We start from the raw sequence: 18,509 nt of genomic DNA, 5'->3' as shown, positions 1-18,509 counted from the left end.
GAGGAGACATGGAGAAAAGTCACATGTTATGAGATGTCATGGATGTTTAATTACTATCTATATAACTGAAAAGAATATTCAAATTGATGAATTAATAGATTCAGTGAAATAGAGAGGTGATATAGTTCACATTAAGTAAAGTAAGAGCAATATAAAGTCCTGGGATTTAATTTAAAAAAAAAAATTGAGGATTAGTGATTTCATATGTTTGAGTAGTAGTTTACTCCCTTAATTAGATCTCACTCTTTATTAGATAATTTCTGGCATAAATATATATGTATATGTTGTATAAAGGGAACCCCTTCCTCTCAGGGTCAAGGACTTTCTGCTGCTCTGAGTCAGCCCATTAGCAACCCAGAACTAGGGGTTATGGGTCTGGGTCAGAGGGACTTTGATTGGTTCCTGAGAAGTGGTAGACTAGCACGGAGGGAAAGGATGTGACATGTGGAGAAGGACTACAAAAATGAGGAGGCTGGATTTTTCCTTGGAGGTCTTTGGCTGGGGGTCTTTCTGTGATTTTGGCACTGGTGGTTAGGGTGGAAGACATACTTGTGGGCTGATAAGATTAGGGTGCCAGGCTAGGAAATATTTTTTTTCTATTTCCTTCCCTCTTTATTTCCTCCTTAGACTATATTTATATTAAAATTCAATTATTAAAAGCTATTACATTCTTTTTTTTTCAGTGAGGAAATTTGTTTTATTATGCATGTTTGCAACACAGTTTGCTTTTCTTTTATTCTTTATTTTTTAAATTTTGAACATTATTTTATTTGGTCATTTTCAAACATTATTCACTGGAAACAAAGATCATTTTCTTTCCTCCCCTCCCCCCTCCCACCACCTTTCCTTCTCCCATAACCAATGCACAATTCCACTGGTTATCACATGTGTTCTTGACTCAAACCCATTTCCCTGTTGTTGGTATTTGCATTAGAGTGTTCATTTAGAGTCTCTCCTCAGTCTTATCACCTCCACCCCTGTAGTCAGGCAGTTGTTTTTCCTCATTGTTTTTACTCCCACAGTTTATCCTCTGCTTGTGGATACTATTTTTTAGATTCCTGCAGATTGTTCAGGGTCATTGCATTGACACTAATGGAGAAGTCCATCACCTTCAATTGTACCGCAGTGTGTCAGTCTCTGTGTACAATGTTTTCCTGGTTCTGCTTCTTTTCCTCTGCATCACTTCGTGGAGGTTGTTCCAGTCTCCATGGAATTCCTCCACTTTATTATTCCTTTTACCACAATAGTATTCCATCACCAACATATACCACAGTTTGTTCAGCCATTCCCCAATTGATGGGCATCCCCTCGTTTTCCAATTTTTGGCCACCACAAAGAGCGCAGCAATGAATATACTTATACAAGTCTTTTTCCTTATTATCTCTTTGGGGTACAAACCCAGCAGTGCTATGGCTGGATCAAAGGGCAGACAGACTTTTAACACCCTTTGGGCATAATTCCAAATTGCCCTCCAGAATGGTTGGATCAATTCACAACTCCACCAGCAATGAATTAGTGTCCCCACTTTGCCACATCCCCTCCAGTATTCATTACTTTCCATAGCTGTCATGTTAGCCAATCTGCTAGGTGTGAGGTGATACTTCAGAGTTGTTTTGATTTGCATCTCTCTGATTATAAGAGATGTAGAGCACTTTTTCATGTGCTTTTAATAGTTTTGATTTCTTTGGCTGAGAACTGCCTGTTCATGTCCTTTGCCCATTTGTCAATTGGAGAATGGCTTGATTTTTTGTACAATTGATTTAGCTCTTTGTAAATTTGAGTAATTAAACCTTTGTTATAGGTTTTTATGAAGATTGTTTCCCAATTTTTTGCTACCCTTCTGATTTTAGTTACATTGGTTTTGTTTGTACAAAAACTTTTTAATTTGATGTAATCCAGATTATTTATATTGCATTTCGTAACTCTTTCTAATTCTTGCTTGGTTTTGAAGTATTTCCCTTCCCAGAGGTCTGACATGTATACTATTCTGTTTTCGCCTAATTTTCTTATAGTTTCCTTCTTTATGTTCAAGTCATGCACCCATTTTGAATTTATCTTGGTGTAGGGTGTGAGGTGTTGATCTAAAACTAACCTTTCCCACACTGTCCTCCAATTTTCCCAGCAGTTTTTATGAAATAGTGGATTTTTGTACCAAAAGCTGGGATCTTTAGGTTTGTCAAATACTGTCTTGCTGAGTTTGCTTGTCCCCAGTCTATTCCAATGATCCTCCTTTCTTTCTCTTAGTCAGTACCAAATTGTTTTGATGACCGCTGCTTTATAATATAGTCTGAGATCTGGGACTGCAAGTCCCCCTTCCTTTGTATTTTTTTCATTATTTCCCTGAATATCCTTGATCTTTTGTTCTTCCAAATGAACTTTGTTATACTATTTTCTAAATCAGTAAAAAAAAATTTTGGAAGTTCCATGGGTATGGCACTAAATAGATAGATGAGTTTGGGTAGTATGATCATTTTTATTATATTGGCTCATCCTACCCATGAACAGTTAATGTTCTTCCAATTGTTCAAGTCTAGTTTTAGTTGTGTGGAAAGTGCTTTGTAGTTCTGTTCATATAGATCTTGTGTTTGTCTTGGGAGATATATTCCTAAGTATTTTATTTTGTCTAATGTAATTTTGAATGGGATTTGTCTTTCTAGTTCTTGCTGCTGAGCTGTGTTGGAATTATATAGAAATGCTGATGACTTATGTGGGTTTATTTTGTATCCTGCAACTTTGCTAAAGTTGTTGATTATTTCGATTAGCTTTTTGGTTGAATCTCTAGGATTCTTTAAGTAGACCATCATGTCATCTTCAAAGAGCAATAATTTGGTCTCCTCCTTGCCTATTTTAATGCCTTCAATTTCTTTTTCTTCTCTAATTGCTACTGCTAGTGTTTCTAAAACAATGTCAAATAATAGAGATGATAATGGGCATCCTTGTTTCACTCCTGATCTTAATGGGAATGGATTTAGTTTATCCCCATTGCAGATGATATTAGTTGATGGTTTTAGATATATACTGTTTATTATTTTTTGAAATGACCCTTCTATTCCTATGCTATCTAGTGTTTTTAATAGCAATGGGTGTTTTATTTTATCAAATGCTTTTTCTGCGTCTATTGGGATGATCATGTGTTTCTTGCTGGTTTGCTTGTTGATGTGGTTAATTATATGGATGGTTTTCCTAATATTGAACCAGCCCTGCATCCCTGGTATAAATCGTATTTGATCATGGTGAATGATCCTTCTGATCACTTGCTGGAGTCTTTTTGCTAGCATCCTATTTAAGATTTTTGCATCTATATTCATTAGGGAGATTGGTCTATAGTTTTCTTTCTATGTTTTTGACCAGCCTGGTTTTGGAATCAGTACCATGTTTGTGTCATGAAAGGAGTTTGGTAGAACTCCCTCTTTGCTTATTATGTCAAATAGTTTGTATAGTATTGGAGTTAGCTGTTCTTTGAATGATTGATAGAATTCACTGGTGAATCCATCAGGCCCTGGGGATTTTTTCTTAGGAAGTTCTTTGATAGCTTGTTGGATTTCATTTTCTGATATGGGATTATTTAAGAATTCTATTTCCTCTTCTGTTAGTCTAGGCAGTTTGTATTTTTGTATATATTCATCCATATCACCTAAATTGGTGTATTTATTGCCATATAATTGGGCAAATTAATTTCTAATGATTGCCTTAATTTCCTCTTCATAGGAGGTGCTGTCCCCCTTTTCATTTTTGATGCTATTTATTTGCTTTTCTTCCTTCCTTTTTTTAATTAGATTCACCAGTACTTTGTCTATTTTGTTTGTTTTTTCAAAGTACCAGCTTCTTGTCTTATTTACTAAATCAATAGTTCTATCACTTTCGATTTTATTAATTTCTCCCTTAATTTTTAGGATTTCTAGTTTGGTTTTCTGTTGGGGGTTTTTAATTTGATAGCTTTTGAGTTTTTTTATTTGCATTTCCAATTGACTGATCTCTGCTCTCCCTAGTTTGTTGATATATGCACTCAGGGATATGAATTTACCTCTGATTACTGCTTTTGGCTGCATCCCAAAAGGTTTGAAAGGATGACTCGCCATTGTAATTTTCCTCGATGATATTATTAATTGTTTCTATGATTTCTTCTCTAATTAAATGATTTTGGAGTATCATATTGTTTAATTTCCAATTAGTTTTTGATTTGGTTTTCCATGTACCTTTACTGATCATTATTTTTATTGCCCTGTGATCTGAGAAGGCTGCATTCATTATTTCTGCTTTTCTGCATTTGTGTGCTATGTTTCTGTGACCTAATGTATGGTCAATTTTTGTGAATGTGCCATGTGGTGCTGAAAAGAAGGTGTATTCCTTTTTGTCCCTATTTATTTTTCTCCATATGTCTATTAACTCTAATTTTTCTAACATTTCATTCAACTCTTTTACCTCTTTCTTATTTATTTTTTTTATTTGATTTATCTAAATTTGATAGTGGTTAGTTTAAGTCTCCCACTAATATGGTTTTACTGTCTATTTCCTCCTTCAATTTTTCTAGTTTCTCTATTAAAAATTTGGATGCTATACAATTTGGTGAATACATGTTGATTAGTGATATTTCCTCATTTTCTATACTCCCTTTTAACAGAATATATTTACCTTCCCTATCCCTTTTGATCAGGTCTATTTTTGCTTTGGCTTTGTCAGATATCATGATTGCAACTCCTGCTTCTTTCTATCAGTTGAGGCCCAAAAGGTCTTACTCCAACCTTTAATTCTAACCTTGTGAGTGTCAACCCGCCTCATATGTGTTTCCTGAAGACAACAAATGGTAGGGTTTTGGGTTCTAATCCAATCTGCTATTCGTCTACGTTTTATGGGTGAGTTCATCCCAGTCATGTTCAAAGTTATGATTGTCATTTGTGGATTTGCTGGCATTTTGATATCTTCCCCTAGTTCTGACCTTTCTTCTTGAGCTATCTCCTTTTGAACCAGTGATTTACTTTGGGTCAGTCCTCCTAGTCCCCTCTCTGGATATCCTTCCCTTTCTAGCCCCTCCCTTTTTATGTTCCCTTCCCCTCCCCCCTCTCTTCCCTCCCTTTTTATACTCCCTCCCTCCTCCCCCTCCTTATTTTTTCTTTTTTCTTGTGCTGTTGGATAAGATAGAATTCATTATTCCACTGTATCTAGATGTTCTTCCCTCTCCGATTTGATTTCACTGAGAGTAAGTTTTAAGTAATTCCACTTCACTCTCTCTTCCTCTCCTTCTCATATGAGAGTTCTTCCCCTCCCCTTCCCATGTGTATCTTTATATGGGAAAGATTATTCTATTAAGTTCCCCCCCCCAATTTCTTGAAGTAAGTCTTAGTATTATCGACGGTTCTCCCCTCCCTTTTCCTTTCTTTGCCCCCACTTTCCCCAAATCTTCTTAATGCCCCAATCTTTCCCTACGCATGTTTCTTCTAACTACTCTTATGAAGCATACAATTTTTGAGAGTTACACAAAACATTTTCCCCACATATTAATATATATATATAATTTGATGTAAATGTAGTCCTTATAGAAGAGAGTTTGACTTAAAGAAAAAGATAAGATTTATCTCCTTTTCCCTTTCTTTAATATTTACCTTTTCATGTTTCTCTTGCTTTCTGTGCTTGGATATCAAACTTTCCACAGAGCTCTGGTCTTTTCTTAGCAAATACTTGGAAATCTTCTATTTTGTTGAATGCCCATACTTTCCCCTGGAAGTATATAGTCAGTTTTGCTGGGTAGTTGATTCTTGGTTGGAGACCCAGCTCTCTTGCCTTTCTAAATATCGTGTTCCATGCTTTGAGGTCTCTTAGTGTGTTAGCCGCTAAATCATGTGTGATCCTTATGGGAGCCCCCTTATATCTGAAGCTCCTCTTCTTGGCTTCTTGTAGGATTTTCTCCTTTTCTTGGAAGCTCTTGAATTTGGCAATTACATTCCTAGGGGTTGTCTTTTGGGGTTTTAGTACAGAAGGTGTTCTATGCATTGTTTCTATTTCTATTTTGCCCCCTTGCTCCAGAATGTGGGGGCAATTTTCTTTTATAATCTCCTGTAGAATAATATCGAGTTTATTGTTTATCTCTGGTTTTTCTGGTTGACCAATAATTCGGAGGTTTTTCTTCTCCCTCTGTTTTCCAGATCGGTGACCTTCTCAGTGAGATATTTTATGTTTTCTTCTAATTCATTAATTTTTGGGTTTGCTTTATTGATTCTTGCTGTTTTATGGTCTCACTTTCTTTGATTTGCTTGATTCTGGTCGTTAGGGACTGGGTTTGCTTTTCAGCTTTGTCTGCCCTTCTATTGGATGCTTCGAGTTCTTTTTCTAATTGAGCAGTCATATCTGTCAGACTGCTGATCTCTTTCTCCCATTTTTCTTTCCAGGTTTCCATCTTTTGGGTAAGCTTCAGTTTGAGATCATCCAGAGCTTGTTGATAGTTTCCATTTTGGGAGGAACGTTCTGATTTTTTTTGGATTTCATCCTCATTCTCTTCTTTTCCTTCCGTACTTCTACCATACAAATTTTCAATAGTCACCTTTTCCCCTTTCTTCCTGGAGGCTTGATTTTGGGCCACGTGAGCCATCCCTTTGGTGATTGTATTCCCCTTTGCTTTTTGGTCTGGGGTCTGGGTGATATGGGCGGGTTTTCTTTGAATTTAGGTTCCCTCAGACTATTTCTTCCCAGCCTCCAAGATTTCTTAGAGCACTGGACCCCTGATCACAGCCACACTGCCCAGGTGTTCAGCTCCGCCCAGATCATCAGCGTGTGGTCCGCCCCTGGTGTTTAGCTCCACAGAAATGTTCAGCTCAACTGCCCCAGGTACATCTCCGCTGATCCCCGTGCTCAGGGATGGGTTCTCCAGTGAAACTTCCCTGAGATGTTTTCTCCTGGCAGTCCCCAGATCCCAAGGACCCCGGAGTGTCCCTCCAGACAGAGATGTTCCCCACTCACTCGCTGTCCCAGTGAGAGCTCAGGTAGCTCACTCTGGTTTGGTGGGGGTGGTGGTGGGGGAAGGGAGGCTCAGTTCACGTTTCTGTGCAAGCCTTCCCTCCGTCTTATTATAGTGTGGAAATGTTCAAACCCCACGCACCTTCGCCTCTGTGGAGTACTGGGGAGCACTGGGGTGTCCTTCTGTTCCTCCAACATTGATTTCTATGCTCCTTTGATGTAGTCTGTTTCATTCGGTGCTGCGGAGAGGAAGAGTGTGGCATCTAGATTGCAGCCATGATTACCTGGAAGTCTCGCTATTATCATTCTTATGATTTAAGGGTTAATTATTTTTATAAATGTTGACCACAATAACCTTTTTTTAAAAACTAATATTATATTTCCAAATATCTAAATATTACATTTGCTATAATATTAAGTTTTCAATATTACATTGCATATTGTGACAGAGGTTTTGCACTTAATGAAGAGTGGTATCCTGAAGGGCTGATGGATCTGCTCACCTTGACAGGAGAGGGGTCCAAGGAGGTCTGGAATGTTGAGAAGCCAGAATATTCTGACTGGGATTTAAGTTAGATCTTCTTTAGCGTTTAGAAGCTTTGGAGGGAGGTCTGGCCAAGTCTTTCTTCTGGGAATATACTCATCTTTTCCTCTCCTGGTGACAGGACATCTTTCCTCCCACTGATTCCCAACTGAAGTGACAGCTGAAGATGACATTTTAAACTCTGTCAAACTTGCCTCACAGCTCCTGGTGCCCTGGATCTCAACTGTGGCCAGGGGGCCAAGATTAGGACCAGTCAAAGCTGACTCTTTCTCAGGGGGCTCACACTGCCAAGGTGTGAGTTCCCCAAACTCAAGGAGGGAGGAAGAAAGGGTAGTTATAGAAGGGACACCTTCCCCTTCTTTTCTCACCAATTTTCTTCCTGCCAGCTATTTCTTTGTGTTACCCCAACTGATTTAGTTTCAATAAAGTTGTTGTCCTTTCCCAAAGTGACTCAAGTGTGAGTGGGACAGCTAGAGAGGGGAGAGTAGTCTTCCTGAGAAGAAACCTTTAAGTTCTAGTAGCGGAGGAAATTAAGAGCCAGTTTGTAAGGGCATCCATAGCTGAAAAGGGAAAGCTCAAGGGGGAAACTATTCAACCCCCCCACCTTCTCTCTCTGAGACAATCTTAAACCTCAATTGCCTCTCTTGGATCCTGTTTTCAGGGTGAGATCTCCATTCCTCCTCTATCCCTTTTACCACCAACTAATTCCTAAATTACAATATACAAATTAATTGAGAAAATTTATAAAAGCCTACTGTGTGCCATGCAATGTAATAGGCACTAGGGATAGAAAAAAATACAAAAGATATTTCTGTTTTCAAGGAACTTGCAATCTAATTAATATATGTATCTATTTTTGTTTTTATAGTTATATATATACACTGGACAGACCACTGATTGGTTTGAGCGGCTCTTCAAATACTCATTGTGCCTTGCCATCCAAAACGTGCCCAGATAGTTCGCTCATTTTACAACGTGAGTCATCTTAGAGATCCATCTTATTTGCAAACATTCCAGTCCTGCCTGGACAACAAGCTGTCTGCCAAGGGACCACTCACTGGAAGCACAACTGAGAAATGGAACCAGTTCAGAGACGCAGTGAAGGAAACATCAAAGGCAGTCCTAGGCCCCAAATAACGCAACCACCAGGACTGGTTCCATGAGAACAACACTGCTATTGAACACCTATTGAGCAAAAAGAACAAAGACTTTATGGAGTGGCAAAATAACCCAAACTCTGCTCCTAAAAAGGACAGATTCAAATCTCTCCAAGCCATGGCACAGTGTGAGATCAGGAAGATGCAAGACTGATGGTGGGGAAAAAAGGCAGAAGAAATCCAGCGCTTTCCTGATATAAAAAACTACAAACAATTTTTCAGTGCCCTCAAGACTGTCTATGGGCCATTAAAACCCACCACCACTCCCTTGCTATCCTCTGACAGTGACACTCTCATAAAAGATAAAAAAGGCATCAGCAACAGGTGGAAAGAACACTTCAGTCAGCTACTCAACCGACCCTCTTCAGTCGACCAAAGAACCCTTGACCAGATCCCCAAAACAGCACTATTGAACAACTTGACATCCCTCCTTCAATAGAGGAAGTCCAAAAAGCCATTAAACAAATGAGTGCAGGCAAGGCACCCGGTAAAGACGGGATCCCTACCGAGGTGTACAAGGCCTTAAGTGGAAAGGCGCTCCAGGCATTCCACATAGTGCTGACCAGCATATGGGAAGAGGAAGACATGCCCCCAGAACCCAGAGATGCCTCCATTGTAGCCCTATACAAGAATAAAGACACATGAGCAGCCTGTGACAACTACAAAGGCATCTCACTACTCTCCACTGCTGGAAAGATCCTTGCCCCTGTTATACTCAACAGACTCCTGTCATCTGTTTCAGAGCAGAACCTCTCTGAATCACAATGTGGCTTCCAACCAGATCGCAGCACCATCGACATGGTCTTCACGGTGAGGCAAATGCAGGAAAAATGCCTTGAGCAGAACCTGAGTCTCTACATTGTCTTCATAGTCCTGACAAAGGCGTTCGACACAGTGAACAGGGACACATTGTGGGTGATCCTTAGCAAGCTCGGTTGCCCAGCAAAATTTATCAAACTGATCCAGCTCTTTTATGTCGACATGACAGGGAAAGTCCTAGCTGGTGGAGAGACTTCTGATGGCTTCAACATCTCCAATGGTGTGAAACAAGGCTGTGTCCTCGCTCTGGCACTATTCAACCTATACTTCACCCAAGTATTATGACATGCTATGATGGATCTAGACCTGGGCTTCTACATCAAATACCAACTGGATAGCTCACTATTCGACCTTCACCACCTGACTACAAAAACAAACACAACAGAGAGACTCATCCTGGAAGCTCTCTTCGCAGATGACTGTGCTCTCATGGCCCACCAAGAAAATTATCTCCAAACCAACTCCACCAGCATCGAAGTAACGGTCCTCAAAACCCATCTACGATGGTCTGGACACATCATCCGCATGGACCCACAGTGAATACCAAGACAGGAATTCTATGGTGAACTGTCAGTTGGACTCAGGAAACAAGGCCGACCAAAGAAAAGATTCAAGGATCAGCTAAAGTCAAACTTGAAGTGGGCTGGCATTACACCAAATCAACTAGAACTTGCTGCCTCTGTCAGAAGCAGCTGGTAAACCCACATTAACCATGCTGCCACCACCTTTTAAGATGAACAACGTTGACGTCTTGCCCCTGCGTGTGAACGCCGACACCAGGCCACAACCACACCTCCCGTAACAACTGGCATCCCATGCCCAATGTGCCACAAACTCTGCACCTCAGTCTTTGGACTTCAAAGCCACATGAGGGTATATCAATAGATGATGATAATGCACAAAGACAATAGTCATTCTCGGTCACCAAGAGACTACCACTAAATAAATATATAAATATCTAGATTGTTAGATTACTTTCAGATCACTCATTGTCCAACTCTCAGTTGATAATATTCTTAAAATGTTGTCTAGCTCAATACTCTGAAAACAAATATATTATTATTAGTTCCAATTTCAATTCCTTTATTGTTTGGCAGAAATTTCAAGAGTTTGTGAACTGATGGCAGAGTCCTTTATAAACTATTTGTTCATGGAAAAATTAGATAATGAGAGAAAATTTTAATGGAGTATCACTTTTAAAATACTATGTCTGCTGGTAAGAAAAAAAGATATCACCACTTTTAAAAATAAAAGTTTATGTTTGGTGTGTTTCACAACAATCTAAATAATTTGTGCCAAATATTTTACATGTGAACTAGAATTTAAAGGCTTAAGTATCTGTAAATTACAGGTCTTCTGATAATTATCTTCCTTCATCTTTAAAAAAATTTTAAATCACATTAAATTATTAGTTCATTTATTATGCAGATAAACTTCATCATCCTTCACTAAAGCTTATATAAACAGAATATTCAGTCTCTTGAAAATAAACAATGACCGAATATGACTAAACAAATTGGATGAAACAAAGATCACTTTCACCAAGTCTTCAGTGGTAACAGTTGCCTCTAAACTGAATCCACAGAAGGGTTTTGTCACTTATATTCAGTAAAAATCACTGCCTCAATTGAAATATCATGCATATGTAAAAGCAGAAATAGATCATAAAGGAAATGGAATTTTCAATTTTAATTAAAAGTTTCTCTATGCATATATCATGTTGCTGCTCTCATCTTAGGCCTGATACAGGAATGGAATTACTTTTTATGTCAATGAGAGTTTTACATTCCAGTCATTTCTGTGAAGCCCTGAGTCTAATGAAAAAAATTCTATAATAAATTAAAAAATCAATGTTTCTGAATTGCTTCAAATGCTGACAGTAACTCTCATAGAGATTAAATTAACACATTTTTCCTACATGTACATTAATAGGGTACATGCCCAATATGGTTAAAACTCTGAGTCATTGTTGTTGTGTTGAGTGAACATATTCACAAATGTAATGACCCTGAAGAACTTATTACCAGCTTAGTTGAATCTCTTACAATATATGCATGTGTGTGTATGTGTGTTTTTACTTTGTGATAAAGGCAGAAAATGATTGACTTAGAATTTATACAGATTTTTTCAGCTTTTATTTTTAAATATCCATGGAAAATGAAAATTCACCTTATTTACCCTTGACCATCTGTGCTGTCACTTAGTAAAGTTCACAATCAGAAAAAAAAATATTAAGAAAATTAATGACCTTGCTATTTTTGAGTATCTGAAATCTGAAACTAAATCATGGCTTACGTGATAAAAGAGGAAGACTGGAATTAAAGGCTAGTTTGTTTTACCTTGTTGTCAGACCTGCCTCTGACATGCTGCCTGTATAACCATTGGCAAAGCACTTAACCTCTCATTCCTCTCATGCTTATCTCTATGAACATCATTTGCAGAGCAGCTGCTGATCTGTAAAAAGTGTTGTTTCACCACAGGTTCAGGTCAGGACAAAACCAAACAGAAATATGTGACCACTCACACAAGATTAAGCTTCCACTTAATGAAGGATTTGAATTGCCATTCAAACTATGCAGTTATATGACATTGCCATTTTGCTTCAAACCTTTGTATCTCATTTCTAGAAATATTTGTCTTCAAAACACATAGTAGCTGTCATTTTCTAAGTGGTTTCTTTCCTGATACTCCTTTGTTAATAGCACTTTCTTTTAATATATATGTAGAGAGAGAGAGAGAAACATAGAAAGAGCTTATATTTTTAACATTAAACTCATCAAAAAAGTCATTTCAACACAAATAGACATAAACATGTTTTGATACACAAATTATGCACATACACACATGTGTGTATACATAGAAAATCATAAGTTCATTGCCTTTGGTCAATAACTTAAATTCTTTACTGGTACCTGTGTTCTCTCTGACATCCCTACTTATTTGGGATATGAACATCCAAGTAGACATCTTTGTTCTGTCCTTACTAATTCAAAAGTTTTCTTCCTTGACAAAGGGCATAGAAACAAAATTAAAATCAAATAGTTGTCTTCATTCTAGCTTTTGTAATAATTATCTTATTCATAATCAGCACTAGCCAATTCCCTTTTGCCTCAAATGAGAATGAATATAAAATGCTTCCAAAAAATTGAAACACTATACAAGTGCCAAGGTGTTTTCCTGCAACTGACTGGACTTCAGTTAAATGACAGTTCCATTCCTTGAGTCTTTTACCTCACTCTTGCTCAAGTTCAAGAAATATTTACAGAGAAATGCAGTTGCATTCTGCTAAATGTTTAACAGTGCCACTCTGGGAAAAAAAAAGAAAAACAGAATATTCACTGCCACTTTTAAGTTTAGTCTACATTATTAACAATTTCTTAACTCTAGCAATCAACAAGAGAATAAACCAATCCTTGATTTGTAGCTATTATAAATTTCTCTGTTGTAAATCCTTATCTTATAATGAAAATTTAATAATCGACCTAGATCTGGCTTCAGGGCAACCCTATTTTACTTTTTATCCTTATTTAGCTTCCTTGAAAAATTGCTACCCTTATATTTTTCACTATGGCACATTCTTAACATTAAATTCCCTAATGAATTATTATAGTACTATGCAGTGTATCTTTAATGGACCTCTACTACCTTCTATTATTTTTACCTTCATTATGAGTTTTAAAAATTTAATACGGGAAATCATATTTTCTGGGGACTTCTGGATAAGCATAGCAGCAGTCTAGATGTGGGACGCATTCTCTCCTCAGCACTCACCAATATAGACTACCTCAAAAGACCATCAAAAAGTCAAATTCATAAGAATGAAGGGACTCTACAGTAGGACACAGCATTTAAGGTATGTGGGATTTGGGAATTTCCACACTATAAGGGTGTGAAAAAAGCTCCCACCCAAACATGAGGTTATCTACCCTCCCTCACCCCACTTACGGAGCCAGAGTCAGAGCCAACAAACACCAGAATTAGCAAGAGAGTGAGGGGCACCTCTAGAGTGAGCAAGGGGCATGTCTGGTTCCTTGGGAGCTGACTAACACCACTAAAGACATAACCCTGAGAACAGCAACAGGTGAAAAGCCAGTGGGCGGGGGAGCATAGACCTTGGGCGCTCTCGGGAATGTAGTGCAGAGAAGGGCAGTGAACATAGAAGGCTGCAGAGATTCAAGAGCTTGCCTCAAGCAAAATCCTTGCTCCTTAACTTGATACACAGAGAATCTGCCCAGCTCATTCAGATTTCTGACTAAAATGGGAAGGTAAAACCTCCACAGTGATGGCAAATTGCACATACAAACAAACACCCTCCAAGAAAAACATAAAAAAGGCATTGACCCTTGAAAATTTTTACAGAGGAAAAACCCAAGCTACAGAGGAAATACAGGAGGAAATTCAAACAAAGACAAAACCTTCTAAAAATGGAAATTGTCCACAAGCTCTGGAAGAATTTAAATTGGAGCTTATCAAAAATATGGAAGCCTTCCAGTAAGAAAATTGGGAAATAGTGCAAAGATAAAATCAAAAGATTAAAGCAGAAAACCAAAAGATTAAAACAGAAAACCAGGCCTTAGGACCAGAATTGGGCAACTGGAAACCAATGATTTTGCAAAATGGCAAGAATTAATAAAGCAAAGTCAAAAGACTGACAAAATAGAAGAAAACATAAAATATCTCACTGTCAAGATGACAGATCAAGAAAATAAATCACGACAAGACAATTTAAGAATCATAGGTCTACCTGAAAAGCCAGAAATAAACAGAAATATTGACATCATACTACAAGAAATCATCCATGAAAATTGCCCTGATGTTCTTGAACAAGGAGGCAAAATAGACATTGGAAGAGTTTATAGAACACCCTCTATACGAAATCCTTAAAAGACAACACCCAGGAATGTGCTTGCCAAATTCAAGAGCTTTCAAGCTAAGGAGAAAATTCTATAAGAAGGCAAAAAGAGACAATTCAGATACCAAGGAACAACAATGAGGATCACACAAGACCTGGCAGCTTCCACACTAAATTACTGCAAGGCCTGAAAACTAATATCCAGAAAGGCAAGAGAACTGAGTCTTCAACCGAGAATCACCTATCCATCAAAATGGAATATATACTTCCAAGGAAAGTATGGGCATTGAAGAAAATAGAAAATTTCCAAGTATTTGTAAAGAAAAGAACTGAACTAAGTGTAAAGACTGATATCCAAACACAAATATCAAGAGAAACATGAAAAGGTAAATAAGAAAGAGAGGGAAAAGGGGAAATTTTTTTAAATTTATTCAAACTCTCTTATTTAAGGGCTACAAGTAGATCAAATTATGTATGTTAATATATGGGAAAATATTATTTGTAACTCTAAAAATTATATTCATTGTTATAGTAATTATAAGAATCATGCATAGGAAAAGACTGGGGCATTATGTGCTATAAGATGATATGCAAAGAAAGAAAAAAAAGGTAGGGGAGAATTGAGGATGGCACCAAGAGATACTTGAAGATATACAATAAATAGAATAATTTTTATCACACAAAGATTCACTTGGGAAGGGGAGGGGAAGAATACTCTTATAAGAAGGAGAGAAAGAGAGTGCTAATAGGTAATATGTAAACCTTATTCTCAGTGAAATCAATTCTGAAAGGGAATAGCATCTAGATCCATAGGGGTAATGAATTCTATTTATCCTACAGGGTAAGTGAGAAGGTAAAACTAAGGGGGGTAAGAGGGAGGGAGTAAAAAAGGGAGGGAAAAAGAGGGGGGAGGGAACTAAACAGACCCTAAAAAACAAGAAGTGAACAAAATGGGAGGGGTCAGAAAGGGAAACATAACAAAGAAGGGGATTAGGGGAATTGGTTATAAGTAAACTCCTGGTTTAAAAGGATATAACAAAAGAAGAAAGGACAGAACTAGGAGAGGATACCAGAATGCTAGGGAATTCACAACTGACAATCATAACATTGGACATAAATGGGATGAACTTACCAATAAAATATAGATGAACAAGAGAATGGATTAGAATCCCAAATCCTACCATATGTTGTCTACAGGAAATACACCTGAGACAGGTAGATACTCACACGGTCAGATTTAAAGGTTGGAGCAAGACCAATTGGGCCTCAACTGATATCAAAGAAGGCAGGAGTTGCAATCATGATATCTGACAAAGCCAAAGTAAAAATAGATCTTATTAAAATGGATAAGGAAGGGAAATACATCCTGATAAAAGGGAGTATAGATAATGAGGAAATATCAGTAATCAACATGTATGCACAAAATGGTATAGCATCCAAATTTCTAAAGGAGAAACTATTGGAATTGAAGGATGGAATAGATAGTAAAACTATACTAGTAGGAGACCTGAATTTACCACTATCAAATTTAGATAAATCAAATAAAAAAATGAGATAGAGGTAAAAGATGTGAATGAAATCTTCGAAAAATTGGAGTAAATAGATATATGGAGAAAAGTAAATAAGGACAAAAAGAAATACAGCTTTCCAGCAGCACAAAGATTGACCATGTACTAGGTCATAAAAACATGGCAAAAATGCAGAAAAACAGAAATAATAAATGCCACCTTTTCAGATCATAACACAATATAAATAATGATCACTAAGGGTACATGGACAGCCAAATAAAAAATTAATTGGAAATTAAATAATATGATACTCCAAAATTGGTTATTCAGAGGACAAATTATAGAAACAATATATAATTTCACTGAAGAAAATGACAATTGTGAGATGTCCTTTCAAATTCTATGAGATGCAGCCAAAGGAGTACTCAGGAGAAAATTTATATCAAGTTCATATATTAAGAAATTAAGGATGGCAGAGATCAATGAATTGGACATGCAAATCAAAAAATTGAAAGCAAACAAATCAAAACCCCCAAGGAGAAAACTAAATAAGATATCCTAAAATTAGGAGAAAAAATAATAAAATCTTAAGTTAAATAATTATTAAACTAATAAGTAAAACTAGAACCTGATATTTTGAAAAAAAAAGAAACAAAATAGGTCATTCTAATAAAAAAGAGGAAAGAAAAATAAACAAATTAACAGTATCATGGATGAAAAGGGAGACTTTACCCTCAGTGAAGAAGAAATTAAGGCAATCATTACAAACTATTTTGCCTAATTATAGGGCAATAGTATGCCAATATATGTGATATGAATGATTATTTATAAAAATATAAATTGCCTAGATTAACAGAAGAAGAAATAAAATTCTTAAATAATCCTATATCAGAAAAAAAATTGAACAGGCCATCCAAGAATTCCCTATGAAAAAATCCCCAGGGCCTGATGTATTCACAAGTGAATTCTATCAAACATTCAAAGAACAGCTAATCCCAATAATATACAAACTATTTGACATAATAAGCAAAGAGGGAATTCAACCAAATTCCTTTTATGATATAAACATAGTACTGATTCCAATGAGAGTCAGGTCAAAAATGGAGAAAGAAAACTATAGAACTGTCTCCTTAATTACCATAGATGCAAAAATTGTAAATAGGATACTAGCAAAAAGACTCTAGCAAGTCATCAGGAGGGTTATTCACTATGATTAGGTGGTATTTATACCAGGAATGCAAGGATGGTTCAATAGTAGGAAAACCATCCACATAATTGACCATATCAAGAAGCAAACCAACAAAAATCACATGATTATCTCAATAGACACAGAAAAAGCTATTGAGAAAATACAACACTCATTCCTATTAAAAATACTAGAAATAGGGGGTCTTTTCTAAATATAATAAACAGTATCCATCTAACACCATCAGCCAACATAATTTTCAATGGGGATAAACTTGATATATTCACTCAAAAGATCAGGATTTAAACAAGGATGCAAATTATCACCTTTATTATTCAACATTGTACTAGAAACACTAGCAGTAGCAAATAGAGAAGAAAATAAATTGAAGGTATTAAAACTGGCATTGAGGAAACCAAGCTTTCACTCTTTGTAGATGATAAAATGGTCTACTTAAAGAATCCTAAAGAATCCACTAAAAGCTAGTGGAAATAATAAACAACTTTAGTAAAGTTCAAGGATACAATATAAACCCACATAAGTCATCAGCATTTCTATATATCTCCAACACATCTCAACATCAGGAATTAGAAAGAGAAATTCCATTCAAAATCACCCTAGACAATATAAAATACTTAGGAATCTATGTGCTGAGACAAACACAGGAACCATATGAACACAACTACAAAACTCTTTCCACATAGCTAAAACTAGATCTGAGCAATTTTTAAACATTAATTGCTCATGATAAGGATGAGCTAACATAATAAAAATGACGAACCTCCCCAAACATATTTATTTATTTAGTGCCATACCCATTGAACTTCCAAAAAACTTTTTTACTGAATTAGAAAAAAACCATAACAAAGTTCATTTGGAAGAACAAAAGATCAAAGATCTCCAGGGAAATCATGAAAAAAAAATGCAAAGGAAGTTGACCTTGCAGTACCAGATCTCAAACTATACTATAAAGCAGTGGTCATCAAAACAATTGGTACTGGCTAAGAGACAGAAAGGAAGATCAATGGAATGGACTTGGGGTAAGTGACCTCAGCAAAACTGTCTATGACAAGACCAAATATCCGAACTCGGGGGACAAAAATCCACTATTTGATAAAAACCTCCTCGGAAAATTGGAAGACAGTGTGGGAGAGATTAGACTTGGATCAACATCTCACACCCTACACCAAGATAAACGGAGAATGGGAAAATGACTTGAACATAAAGAAGGAAACTATAAATAAATTATGTGAACACAGAATAGTATACATGTCAGATCTTTGGGAAGAGAAAGATTTTAAAATTAAATAAGACTTAGAAAGAGTCACAAAATGTAAAATAAATAATTTTTATTACATCAAATGAAAAAGGTTTTGTGCAAACAAAACCATTGCAATCAAAATTAGAAGGGAAATAACAAAATGGGAAACAATCTTCATAACAAAAACCTCTGACAAAGGTCTAATTACTCAAATTTACAAAGAGCTAAATCAAT

Source organism: Monodelphis domestica, chromosome 3, assembly GCF_027887165.1.
Source record: "Monodelphis domestica isolate mMonDom1 chromosome 3, mMonDom1.pri, whole genome shotgun sequence".
NCBI lineage: Eukaryota > Metazoa > Chordata > Mammalia > Didelphimorphia > Didelphidae > Monodelphis > Monodelphis domestica.
This window is presented reverse-complemented; position numbering follows the sequence as displayed.